Here is a 14693-nt window from a genome sequence, read left to right as displayed (position 1 = left end):
TGTTTCGTGCATTTTTTCTTCAATCAAGGATATTCTTTAAAAAACGGACAGTACCTATATAATATTATTATGTAATATGTAGAACTTAAATTTTTTCCATTTTAATACAGTGGTGGTGCTTTTGTGTCATTTGTAAATCGGCGAGTGTTTTAGACATTTTTTCTTCGTACACGCGTTTTAGTATACATAACATGCAACTATATATTATTACGATAAATATATATGCATTTCTCATAAAATAAATTATAATGTCGTGCACAACGTTGAAAACTTAGCGTTTTTCTTGCCACTTCTAATATTTTTAAATAGGCATCTAGCATATTGTGTTATATCTAACATTTTTCAAACTACAAACAGCATGTCGCATAAAAAAATTGAATATTTTCCAGAATCTAGATTTGGTTAAAAATCAATATGCCGTTATTTTGTATCTCTTTTTATTGTGTTACCAATAAATAAAATTGAATGTAAGATATAATTCATTAATTAGTTGACCAAATTTCGTCGATACTTTATTTATTAGTTACCAAACAATAAATATTAATTAGATAAGAATCAAAGTGGCTTCTCTTTATTTTTAAAATGCACAATGGTCACTCTTTAAATTGATATTCAAATTAGACCAAATAACAGTACATTATTAAAGACAATTTAAAAATGGCTACAGAAAGCATAGTAAAAACATTAGTTAATTTTGTCGCAATTAGATATCACACGTATATTTTAGTGGTCAGAACACATGGGTACGAATCCTGCTGGGTGTCGTATCTTTTTCAAAATGATTTTTTCTAGTTGTTATGTATTTATCAGAAGTGTTTTTAATTTATATTATGTAGGTATGTTAATTAGTTTTAATTTGAACAATGGTCAGAATTGCTCAGTAAATTATTTTAATATATTATAATAAAACTTTTAATGTAGGTATCTAAAAACTTTTTAAAATTATGCCATTATTTTTATACGCATGTCACAATGTTCTTACTTAATTATTCTTCAATTTATATATTGACATCTACGTCATGGAGCTTTTTGCGATATAAACATTACGCCATGCGCTTTTTGCATGCTTTGTAATAGCAACGGTTTTAGTTCCAGAAACGGCCGCGATAATGTATACGTCTCGAAATAGAAGCCAGAGTCTATGTTCTCATGAAACCAACGATAAATATTAATATATCTTTTTTAAATGCTGGTTTCTAAATATTTTTTTATAATTTCTTATGTCTTTTAACTAGTTTAATTTCTGATGCTGTCTGGCATATTTTATAATATATATAGTTATATGAGTGCAATATTATTTGAAGCCTCTACAGTTTTAGAGACACCGCGTCAAAATGGCGTAATGGCGAAGCACTTGCCTTAAGTGCCGGAGATCTCATTAATTATTTAGTGCGAGTTAAAATGTTAATTAAATTGGAAACATTCTTCCTGCGTCTCTGGGCAAAATTACAGGGACCAAATACTTAACGCAATAAGATCCCGAATTTGTCAAAATGCCTGACTATCTTGTTCCCGGCTGTCGCTCAAAAACATTACATGTAAATTTTATTCAACCGCACTTAGAACCTTTTGCGGGGTATAATAATGTAATTCTATTACGCAAGTCCTATCTTGTCTACAGTGAAGTATTTCCAGGTGTTTTATTTAAATATGAACAAGGCTTTATACCTGTATAGTTTGTCAGGTAAGCACTCCATCATCATCATTATTGAATATAAGTTTCGTCAACGTTTTGACTTAATGTAGCCCAGACTTAATGTAGCTTGTTTAGATATTAGGAGGTCCGAAGCACTGACTACCTAATAGTTGCCACCAATCCAAACCAAACCCCCCTCACTACACTAAACTTAGATGTCAAGCATCAGCCGCTATTTACGCCTGGAAATGTCTCAGGAGCAAATGCCCAAGACTGATTTCTCCACGCACTCAAGTGTGTTTACTGATTGACACAATTTAATAAAAAAAACAACCTATAGAAAAGAGAAGTACGGAAAATTAACAAAAATAAATGATTCGGTTCTTGTCTGTTTAGTGGAAGCCAGTAGCAAACAATTTTTGAAAATATCCGCTATACTGGAATATTTGTTAGGTTAGGTTATGTTATCATTCTTGAATTCATGAACTTTGCCAAAATCAGCTATGAAAATTGTCACTGTTCCCATCTGGCTTCCAGTAAACAGACTTGTGCCAATGATTCTAATTATTTTACATAATGTCAAAAGTCTCGAAATATTATTATGGAGTATTTTCAATTTGAAGTTTGGCATGTCCCCCAAAATCACGCATAATGCTAATTTCTCTGTGCTTTATATGCATGGTCTATATATAGGATGACCTTGTTTTATTTTTCTAGCATACATATTTATATATACCTAGACACATTAACCCTTGTTAAATCTAAATACTTAAATTATCGATATACCAACTTTTGGCAGCATCCCCACGTAATAATATGTAAAAGAAACGCTCATACAATACAGATATACTAAACTATGTGAATAGTGAATGTGAATAGTTGGGCTTTGTGGCCCAATGGGCCCAACAGTTGGTTCGACGGACTTGAGCATATTCTCTTTCCTATGAGAGGATGTAGTTTGTATCCTGTAGTATGTTGTATCCCAATCACATATATTTTTTTTAATTGGCTCTACTATCCAATGACCATTTCTTGAAGCGGTGAAATACAAATACTAAATCAAATAATAAACAATTAAAAATATAGTGTAACAAAGTTTTTATTTTCTTTTAAACGATATAATTTTGTCTGCTACTTACCAATTGGCGCGGATACAACGAGTACAATATGCCCAACACCTAGCGTTAATATTTTCATCGTATAATAAAAAATGCTTTTTGTCGCAAGAAAGTGGCGTACAAATTAAAAAATATATATTTATATCTTCAATTATTAAAATAATAAATAAATAATAATAGTTTTCATTTGTATAGTATAGTATGCAAAACGATTTTTTTAACATTGATTTAGTAGTATTTTCAAATTGAATCAATAATTATTGATGATTTCACTTTAAAAACAAATATTATTTTTAAGATATAATTATAGATTGGTCTTTTGCTATGATTTTATATTTGGCGGTCCCGTTGTAAAGGGACGAGGACCAGTTATGGGGACGTTCTACAGAATTGGCCTTGAGAATTGAAAATAGGATTTTTTAACATGTGGTCCATAATATCTGGTCTACTAGTTAATATGAAAAGGTCGTGTCAAAGTTGTTTGTGTCAATAAATTTGCTCTATGACTCGATCCGACTCATATTTCATCAGGGCTGTCGAAGACATAAATCATAAATATTTATAATTTTAAATTTTTATTTATAAGTTTTGTGCATCTAATGCCGGGTGCACACTGGCAACAAGTTAAGTTGCTGGCAACCTTGTTAGATTTTACGATAATTATGATGATTATCGTAAAATTTCTTAAGCAATTATGGTAAGTATCGTAAAATTTAATGAGGTTGCCAGCAACTTGTTGCCAGTGTGGAAATGGCTTAATATCCACTGTGGTTCACGTAGTGGCATGGACCTGGGGTTAACTAATTCAGGAAGTCAACACCCATCATTATTTGCACCCGCGACCCGCATTTCGCGCATCGCCTAGTCACGATCTTTTTAGACCATGCCTCAGCTGAGGTATAGCCAGGTGTAGAGATGAAATCATACTGGTTGGAGGTTGCTCAGATGAATGAAGGAGCGAGAGTTTATTGCTGCATAAATTGTATACAGATAGTACGAAGGTAAATAACGTAGGAGTTAGGTTAGCGGTCCGAGGCTCGGTAGAAGTGAGTTCTATTACTGAGACTGAATCTGAATCTGATCTGAGTAACCCTTCAATTATGACTCCTATTGAGAGATTGCGAAATCTACTGATCGCTCCATCGTTGCAACTTCGAGGCGTTTCAATGACCAAGCCCGAAATAGTCGACCCTCATCCAAGTATCTCACACTTTAATTCGAAAATGATGGACGCTAAGGGTCTTTCCAACACCTTTAGTGACGCGGACGGTAGAATTCAGGAATTGCTGGAGAGATATAACTGAGTCCTCAACAATAAGCTTCACGAAAATGAAGAGAATTAAATAATCGTGCCTGTCCATCAACAAATATTGAGTGTTCATTACATTATAATATTTTTTATTGATTTATCTGTCTGCTGTCTATGGTGGAAGAAGGAAAAAACAATATTTATATACGATACTGTGCGGGGAAGACCGTGAGAGAGAAAGGAAATATTAAAAGCGGTAAGGTGAGAGAAAATTTACGTAAGTGTATGTGAGAGAGGGAGAATGATTAGGTATATTAATATTATATCGATAAGATAAGAAAAAATATACACGTAAACATATGAGAGAGGAAAACAGGAATAAGACGTATTAAAGGGGGTAGAGTGACTGAAAATGATGTAAATATGTATGTGAGAAGGATAAAGAAAGAATATTATATCGTCACCTTAATAATACAACTAGATAACTCTGATTTGGTCATTGTTGGGAAAATGAAATTTAAACTTTACTTGATTAACATAAATCTAGGCTAACCTAACTATTATTTAAAATAAAAATGAAAAATTGTGCTAGTCGAATTAGGAACAAATAAATAATGTTCAATAATTGTATGAAAAAATATTGTAGATATATTATTTTATTTATTTAACGCATTTATGGTTTTAAAGTTATCTAATATTTTCAACCACAAAATTTATACAGTTTATAGGATGTTTTATTATTTATTTATAACTTAGAAACACTTCCGATTTGAGTATGTAGTCCAAGTTCACAGAGATTAATCAACAATAAGAGAGAATACTTCAAAATGTACACGAAAATAGATTAACAGTATAAGATGACTCGCTCGACCAAATAACCAGATGAAATTGCCAAAGAATTAGGGCAGTTCAGGTAGGTATCACATTTAAAAACTAGATACCACACTCATCACTAGAAATGAATCTCGATCGTTTAAGGTGCTTAGTCTCAACATAGAGGACCTGTATGATCAAAAGGGTCAGAGCTAATCAGACTAAACTAACTGGCTGTGAGAAATCTGTGAAATATTTGTGAGAGATATCAATTTCAAGACATTAAAAGAGAGTCAACATAGAGTTCGATTCTAATCGTCTACATAGTGTTTGCGACGTCCAGTTAATGGTAAGAACCATAATATACGCGTCTCTTTTCTAAGTTACGCCGCTGTATATAGAGTTAAATCCCAATCTGTCTACATATCAGTTGCATAGCCTAGTCCAGCGGTTCCCAACCTGTGGTACGCGTTCCAACCGGTGGTACGCGAGTGGATAGTTAGTGGTACGCGAAAAATAATCAGTAATGGCTCTCAATAAATTTATTTTGATTATATTATTGTGCTTATATTTTCGTAAAATTTGTTTAAAAAGTAAACTTATAACTTGATAACAATGTATTATAATCTTAAGCAACACTTTTATAACTATTATTTTTGATAATACATAGAAAATTTCGGTAATAAAAATATTTTTAAATACAATTTCATTAATATTGACTCGTCTTGTTTTCATCAGAAAAATTTTTACATTTACCGTGTTTAATTAATTTTATATAGGTACATATATTTTCTATTAATATCGGTAATTTTTGGAAAAAAATTGCCTACGGCGCATTTCATTTTTTTATACAAATAATTTAATTTAATTCTATGTATTTTTTTTTTAATAAAAATTAGTTAAAAAAAACTTCTTTAAATGTCCTGGTTTTGAATTTCGACAAGAAATGAGCTTCGGCACCTTTTATTAAAAAAAAACATTGTGATATGTAACGTTCAAATGTCTCATTTTTATCAGAAAAAATAAAACCTTTGGTATTTTTTTTAAACTTAAATAAATTGAGTTCTGGGAAATATAGTCACCCTATAAAATTTAAAATGCAAATAGAATAACAAATTTCTCGAAATACAATCATTTTTACGAAGTGGTACAATAATTAATCGTGATGTGGTACGCGAGCCAAAAAAGGTTGGGAAACGCTGGTCTAGTCAGTGAGCCGCGCCATCTATGGGTCTCCTTTCGAAGTTATGCCTGCTATACGTTCCCATTAATTTCTGACTTATATAGTTTTATCATTTTGTAGAAAAGGAAAAATATAGAATCATATTCAATAGCTATCGCAAAACAGTGAATATTAAGTTATCTAGTTGTAGTGTTGAGGTGAAGATATTAGTGAATAGTGAGTGGTACTAATTATTATTGACAAGAATGTTCACTGGTATTTTTTTCTAGTGTTTAACATTGCATCTACTTTGTTGTATTTGTTTAAAATTTAAAATTCTGTATCTTTAACGTCTGACAGCAGACGCCACTGCATGCCATTGGAACGAAGCACTTAAGTAATCAACGCCAGAGGGAAGAATGCACTAAACAAAGGAATCGCCCTTAATGAAAAACGCGCTGTGAAATAAAGTGAAATAAAAAATAAATAAAAAAAAATACCTTGCGCACATTTTACGAGAAACGCTACAGGAAAAACCTTGTTAGTTCAGGAAGTAAGCGCTGCTCGTTCCGTTTTCGGTGACATTTTTTTCGCTTGTCACCGTGACATCGAGTGGTAGTCATGACATCGACTTACAAAGACGCCTTTCTTTATAATTTGGTAAACTTAACAATAAATGCTCTAATAAACTTTTTTTATTCAACGATACAATGTAACACTGGGTCCTCATAGTCCAGTGGGTTAACACTGGTCTTATGCATGGGACACAGCGCATACGGTTACATGTCAATTGTACGTATTACATTACACCGTAGCACAGTTCGCCGTGAGCTTTCTTATCGGAAAGAGATGACCGTACACTATACGGTCAACTCTATTTTCATAGCCAATTTTGGCATAATTCACGAATTCAAGATTGAAAACTTAACCTAACCTAACTTAAACTGGTTACATGTAAGTTGTACGTATGCAGTTCATAGTGAGACACTTTTTCGTGCGCCGCAGTATGTGAAACATGAGTTCGTATAACATTTTATCGAATGACGAGTTCTTCGTTGAACATTTCACCGTGGAATACATTTGTACGTATCTTACAAAATGCGGCGATAGTTTGCAAATAACACTATTCCAATTAGATTAACCCTAACCTAACCTAACTTAACCTAGTAAAGGCATCTCATAAAATTCGTCACATGTTGTAGTATACGTACCTACAAATATACTTCACGGTGAAATGTTCAACGAAGAACTTGTCGTTTGATTAAATGTTACACGAACTCATGTTTCACGTACTGCGGTGAACTGTTTACGTACAAATTTCCGGATACGACTTCTAACCTAACCTAACATATACTCCACTAGGTATATCGGCTATTTTCAATATTTTTTTGCCGCTGGCTTCCTGTAATCCGACAAAAATTGTGTTTGATTTAGACATGAATTTTATCTCAATACTATAATTAATTACGAGCCAAAGAAGTTGGACGGTCTTTAATATATTATGACCATATATTTCCGATATAACATTAATTTCATGGTGAAGTATGATACGGCGAACTGCATACGTACAAATTTCCGGATACGATTCTATACACAAGGTGGCTATAGGCGGCTATCGAGGGTAGTTTATTATATTTATGTATTAAGGTCGTATAATTGTTACAATAAGTTAGCCGTCTAAACTGTCACAACTGTTTATCTCGCTCTAAAAGTTAACACAGCTAAGAGAGGTGATGTTAAACCATATCACTTTTTGACAGTTCTGTTCAGACGGTTAATTTATTGTAATAATTAACCACCTTAATACATAATTACCAGCGCTCGAAATGGAAAATTTTACGAACCGGAGCGCTCGATAATATTATTATGAAAATATTAACGTTGTTATCTAACTGTATATGTATTTTATAAAAATAAGTCTGTTAGATTTTTTTATTATATGACATATCTAGCTCAGGCGATCAAATTAATATTTCCACGAGACGGAGCGATAATTTTGGAGATTTTATGAACGGGAACGCTCCGGTGCGTTCCGGTCCATTTCGAGCCCTGATAATTACGACAAGCTACCCTCGATAACCGCCTATAGCCGCCTTGAGTATATAATATATGCGCTGGGTTCGACTCCCGTTGTGGTCACCATATTATGGTACCTTTATAATAGGTATTTATGTGATTTTCTCAAAAGTCTTGGTGTTTGTGATTGTTTCACGTCATTATTGTCATTAGGCTTCATGGCCTGTTGTACCTAGTATTTAAAAAATAATATATTATAATGTGTGTTATATGTTTAGTGAAGATATTGTTTTATTTAAAAACACCTTAGTTTTAATAATATCATTATATACTATATGGTATATAACATTCTCAAATCTTCTAAATTCTTTATTAGCACGTACAAGTACGTTACAATTAAATTTGAAAATATCCTGCCGTCGGTTAGTAATTAAGATAGGTACCAATTTTATTATTGGAAGGTGATATCTTGATTCAAACTACAAAAGCCGATTGTCAAAATTAACGCAATTTGTTAAGCATTTTGGACGTATATACTATATTATAGTACTAGTTAATTTCATCGTAATTAGAGAAGACGGACGTGGCTCAATAGGCAAACTCCGGATTCGAGAAATTTTTGCTTTGCCTGCATTGGACTCTCAATTTCTTCAATCACATACTTAGCGCAAAAGGAGAACGACAACCTAGAACAATCCGTAATATTGTGGCCGGAGATCGGAGATGACGAGAAAAAGATCCCTTTATTATGAACGGATAAAATGAAGAATGCCACGGGTTTTCCACAGGGAGAAAATGACGGCCAACTGGACCATAATCCTCAGAATAATATAGTCAGAACGGCTATTTTTTTAATCATGGTGAAGTGCGGTCTTTCGGGATATTTACTTTATCCAATAGCTATTACTTCCCCACTTTTAAACAGAAATTTATCGGCATTCTCTTTTCAAATTTTGTTTAGAAACACGATAAAAATTGCCGCGCTTAAAAAACAAACGAAAGAAGTGTAAAACAAAAAAAGCGATCTCCTCCGAACCTTGCAATTTACCAAAAATGTTGCTGATTCACCGACTGCAATATTACCCTATCAAAAGTTTTCCAATCTGTCATAAAAAAAGGCACAGAAGCGACGATCCCGAAGAAATGAAAACTATAAATCAGCTGGCAATCTTGCGCCGCGAACCGCCATCTTTCTTTTTTCGAACCAGCGACAATAACAAAGTGGCAGTGTTAGTCTTTGGTCCGTCATAAATTATTTCTGAAAAAAACGCGCGCGAATAAATTTTCGTCTGCGGAATATTGATATATGGATACGGAAGTTTGATTTAACTAAACAAACGCGGGAATTTTTCTGCCTTTTAAAACCCTAAGTGATTTTTCAAAGTTTTCGAAGACCTCACTTACACTAAGATATTATTTATATCTAGACTCTTTTTACGCGTGCTTGAATCTTGAATGTCGTAAGTTATGTCCCTATCTATATGACATTTATTGACTAAGATAATATACCAACCTACCTCTTCATTCTTGAATCAGTTTATAGTAGGTATTCAGAATTCTGCTAAGTTTCGTATCCGTCGCTGTAGAGGATCGTGAGTCTTTTTTAAATAATTTTCTAATTATGTATATATTGTAGCGATCGCTGCATTCTACCACTCGGAAGGTATTCAGTGTCCCTTATTAGCGTCATTCACTAAACTTGGTTGGACTCATCAACCCTTGATATTTCCGTTGACTTTCCAAATAAAAGTTTTCCCTTTTGACTATTTAACCAAAGAACTGTAGAATTCTCTTGATATATATTTTAGAGATACGTCAAATTCTAACTAGATCATGGGTGGCCAACCTTTTCAGCAGCCGGGCCAGATTCTAAAAATGAGATTTCCTACCGGGCCGCACAACCGATTTTTTTTTTATTATACAAAACGAAAAAGAAATATATGTTATATATTAATAAAATAAAACAAAAATGAGAATCAAACATATTTATTAGATTAGACTTTTTTTGAATAATAAAAATTAACCAAAATAGGTAATATAAAAATAATAAATTTTAGTGATAAGTTTGATTCTGTGTGGCAGAACTAAGTGCATCAATATCGATATCGGGCGAGGTTGTTCCTACACGCAAACAGTTTTCCAAATGCACATCAGTGATTCGTGTTCTCACTCGGGATTTGATATGCTTCATCCGACTAAAAAGCTGTTCACACGTGTAAGTGTTTCCAAATAGCGAAGTCATTATTAGAGCATGTTTGTGAAATGCAGGATATTTCTCCTTGTCCAAATATGTTTTGTAAAACTCTTCCAAACCAACCTGATGGAATTTATCTTTTAACTGTTCATCGAAACATATTTCACAATGTTCCATTTGTAAATGTCCCGGTAATAAATTCACGTCTACGGAGAATGGCGTTCAAATGCAGCAAAAACCACACCATGGTTTTTAAAATCATTAACCAATATTGAATCTCAATTTGCGAAATTAGCACATCTAGCGGCAGCATTTAATATTATTTTTATTTTCTCACTGCTCCACGGGCCACAAGTTGACACCCAGCGGGCCGCAGGTTGGCCACCCATGATTCTAGATGAAGATATTTGTAATGTGTTTTCTCCCACCTTTCCGAACTTATCCGACATTTTTTTTTAATTAAAAAATATTTATTAGCATGAAGGGAATAATATTAACACTATACATAAAATATGCAATATTTGGTCCATTGTACAATGAAAACATGTATACATACATACAGAATTATAATATACAAAATAATATGCCAGGAAGTTGTAGGTAGGTATACCATGTGACCTAAATACCAGTGGCGATACTAAACGATTATTAAACGTTTACATTGGCTTTGGATATTTTTCTTATTGCCTCTTCAATCCGATATAGATCTTGACAATCTCACACAGCGGTTTGTGAGCATAACGAAAAATATTATTGATAGCCACTTTCTTAATCTGTTAGACCTATATAATAATGTGGGTTCAAACATTGTTAGGTGTAATTGTACGTAGATAGTAGTACAGTTCATCGTGAATAGTTTTACCGGAAATAGATGATTGTATAGCATTGAGATAAAAAATAAGCGTTGTTCGTGGAGCATTGCAGATAGAAATGTTCAATTTTATTAGATTGAATAAGAATATTAATTTTATTTTAATTAGTATCGAATATATTCTGATAATAACGCTGTCATTATTATCAGATATTTAATAGGTACGAATAAAATTGATACCTACAAGAAACTACGATGATTTTATTTGTAATTATTACTTACCTACCTATTTTATTGCGTCCTTTAGTGTTTTATTTAGACATGAATTTGATTACATCCATATAATTATTCCGATACAACTGCTAACTATCAAGTGTGATACGGCCAATTGCATAATATGTACAAATTTGTCAGACACGCAAAACATAATGGAGAATTTGCTGGAGCCGGGATTAATAGATAATTGAACCCGTAACCCACGCCTTCATAAGCGGACATGTTACGTAACACTCGCTTATCGGGTCCGCTTTTTGTGATAATAATAATTATAGTTACTTTATAGATTAAGTATTTTTTTTGACCATGTCGGATCCTAATAGGATCATATGGGCCTCCATAGAGTGGAGGTTTGTATTGACAGATTTTATTTTTACGAGAAATGGATGTCAGCCACTTGCTCAACCTATTAGGTCCATACTCTGTCTCATACACAAATTGAAAAACAATATGTGTACTTGTCAGACCCAGGATTCGAGCCTGGGACCCACGACGCAATAGGCCAACGCTTAAGCCACGCGAAGAATAGTATATCTATACACTAAGAGTAGCACAACGTGGTATGGAGATGAAAAGAGTAATGTGTGGATAAGGAAATAGACAAGGGTTTGCGATGTAATAGAGTTCACTAAAAATCTCAAATGGAAATGAGATGGATACATAGCTCGAAAAAGGGACAATCGTTGGACAAATTTAGTCATCCAGTAGTATCCAAGACGAACAAAACGCCCGCAAAGTAGACCTAGAGAATCGATGATTAGACGAGAGATCGATGGAATGATAAAGTTCTACAGAAGTACATGGTAACGCAACGCACAGGACCGAGAAAGGTGGAATCAGCTTAGAGAGACCTTCATCCAGCAGTAGATAGATTCAGGCTGATAATGATGATGAAAACAAATCCAAATAGTATAGGGCAGTTATAATAAAAAAATGTGAGTTATTTGTACAGGGATGTATTATCTAGTCGTATGCAATTTGGCGGGCCTATTATAATACAGAGGTGATTGAGGGTGTATGCGGTCCAGCGATCCACTGTGGTGCAGGCCTCGGCGTTATTTATTGCTAATGGAAATTTCCGATACACCAAACACGGAGGCAGAACGATAGGCTCGCGAATATATTGCGACTATCTGCCATTAGCGTGTACCATCATCTATTTTGTATAAAAATGCATGGCGCTTAATAATTATTATCATCTATAAACTATCTTGTGTAGAGGCTGCGTATATGCTTATGGTGGTAAACAACTCAATCCGTGTCAGCATATTGATCGGTGATATTAAATATCATATTATCCGTGTCCAATTATGGCAAAATCGGTAAATAACTTACTGCAATTGTAATTTACGCGATATCCATGTTTCCACATAGTCAGTTATATTATATCCGATGACGCAAACTCCATATGGTAGCTGACTCAATTACAATAATTATTTCCTAAATATTCTTTTTGTGATATTATTTTGATTGTGAGTACGTCAATAATTCATTAGACATGTCACTCGAATATAAGTACCCGGTTTGTTAGTATCTCAGTCTCGGAATCGCTCCACACAACATCTCATTCTACCGAGATCGGACCTCGGAACAGTATCATAGTATTGTAACATAATTAAAAATGTAACATACTCTTGTACCGACTGTTTACGCTGCAAATAAAACTCGCTCTTCCATACATCGGAGCAACCACCAAATTAATCTTGACTTCTCATCTCTCCTTCTGACGACCTCCACATCCACCACAACATCACGACTCTCACACTGATGCCTACCAACAGTGTTGACCCCGACTACATCTACAACACCATCAAACCTTACATCGACGACTCCAATGTGCTCACAGAAATATTGCTTAAAAAACTTAAAGCTCTTGATATGTGCTCATATAAAACTCAATTTTGGCGCCAATTATCGTGACGTAAATCCCATCCCATATTTCCACTCTACCTAATAAAGACTCATTGTTATCATCCAGGCACTTCAATAAGTTAACGATTAACCGTGTTTGCAAAACCATAGTTACCTATAGGCCACGAGAGCGTTAAAACATGCACTAGTTTGACCGCCATGGTGTCATCAAAACAGTAATTCAACCACGAGTTACGGTTCGACCAACGCCACGTCAATAAACCTTAATTCATAAACAATCATAGCTCATTATCCACCTATCTGACATCAGTACAATGTAACCGTGAGAGTGATCGTATTAGTTGTATGAGTGCGTGAACATGGAACCAGCTCCAACGCTCCAGTCATCTGAACATCAAAGTTTTGTGCTTGGACTGAATCCTTGTGTAATCACTCCCCAGCATCCAAAATCCCCTTTCTAATGTACACTCAACCACTCAATATTTCACTAGCGTTTGCCCACAACTTCAACCGTGCGAAATACGGAAATAAAGTACAGGGTTATATAATATCCAAAAAATACATATGGGACTGCCCTCCACATAGTGTAAGTTGTACTGACAGATTTTTGTTTTTACGATAAATAGATAATATTAGCTACTTGCTAAACTTATTAGGTCCATACTCTGGGTGCAAACACACATTTAAAAACAACATGTTAATTTTACAACATACGTAGTTAAACATATTTTCTACTAAATTAACTAAAAATAATTACCACTTACTTTATATTTAAAATAAAAACAACAAATTTCAGCAACACGTGCTCTCAGTTTTAAAATGAATGTAGTCATTCAAATCAATATTTTACCGGCGACGTTTACAAAAAATATTTATTTCAGCCGTAGAAATTCTATCTTACTCTAACGGATATTGCGGAGATATAAGCGTGCCGAATGCTTTCTCACTCGCACTTATGGTTCGTTTTTATTCAGGCCGTGACACCAAAAAAACCTTTCGCGTGCCATAAGTTGCTGTCCACTTAACTATATGATGATGCTTTACCAACATACCCGCGACATAATGATTATTCTTATGACAGTAGCTTAGTAGCCCCAATAAAGTACTACAACGTAATATAAAGTCATTATACGTTAATTTATTGGCCGTTTGCATTTTTTTTCATTAAAAATCGCTGTAGGACATTGTAATCCCATTGCGTACGCACTAAAATTTATTGTTTTCACAAAATGAACGAAAACCGTCCATTTATGAATAAATAATATACGAATAAAGCCATGTGAAATAGAAGTTTATATTGCGCGAAATAAATTATCATAGCGCTTACGTCCGAATACCACATGAACTGTTTTATATGAGACTAAATAATTATTAAATGCTTTTAATGGCGACGCAATAATATATTGAAAACCAAAAACCTACATGCTATAACCGGTTATTCATTGAAAAATCAGTTTTATGGAGAATAAAAAATTGCCTTTTACTTTATAACAATATTATTGTCTTAAATTAGCTTTGACGCCTGAGAGAAAACATATGAAAATTT

The 14693-nt window shown here is 33.7% G+C and overlaps 1 protein-coding gene across 1 annotated transcript in view; it reads left to right on the top strand.

Moving 5' to 3' along the window:
* The window catches only part of LOC147070292 (cell adhesion molecule Dscam1-like), a 122353-nt gene that overhangs the window by 70112 nt on the left and 37548 nt on the right, over positions 1-14693 (top strand). The gene's annotated exons all lie outside the window — the stretch shown is intronic.

Source organism: Rhyacophila brunnea, unplaced genomic scaffold (genome assembly GCF_057557595.1).
Source record: "Rhyacophila brunnea isolate RB1 unplaced genomic scaffold, BYU_Rbru_1.0 scaffold_22, whole genome shotgun sequence".
NCBI classification, from domain to species: Eukaryota; Metazoa; Arthropoda; class Insecta; order Trichoptera; family Rhyacophilidae; genus Rhyacophila; species Rhyacophila brunnea.
Note: the sequence above shows the minus strand (reverse complement) of the source record. Positions and strands in the feature narration are given on the sequence as shown.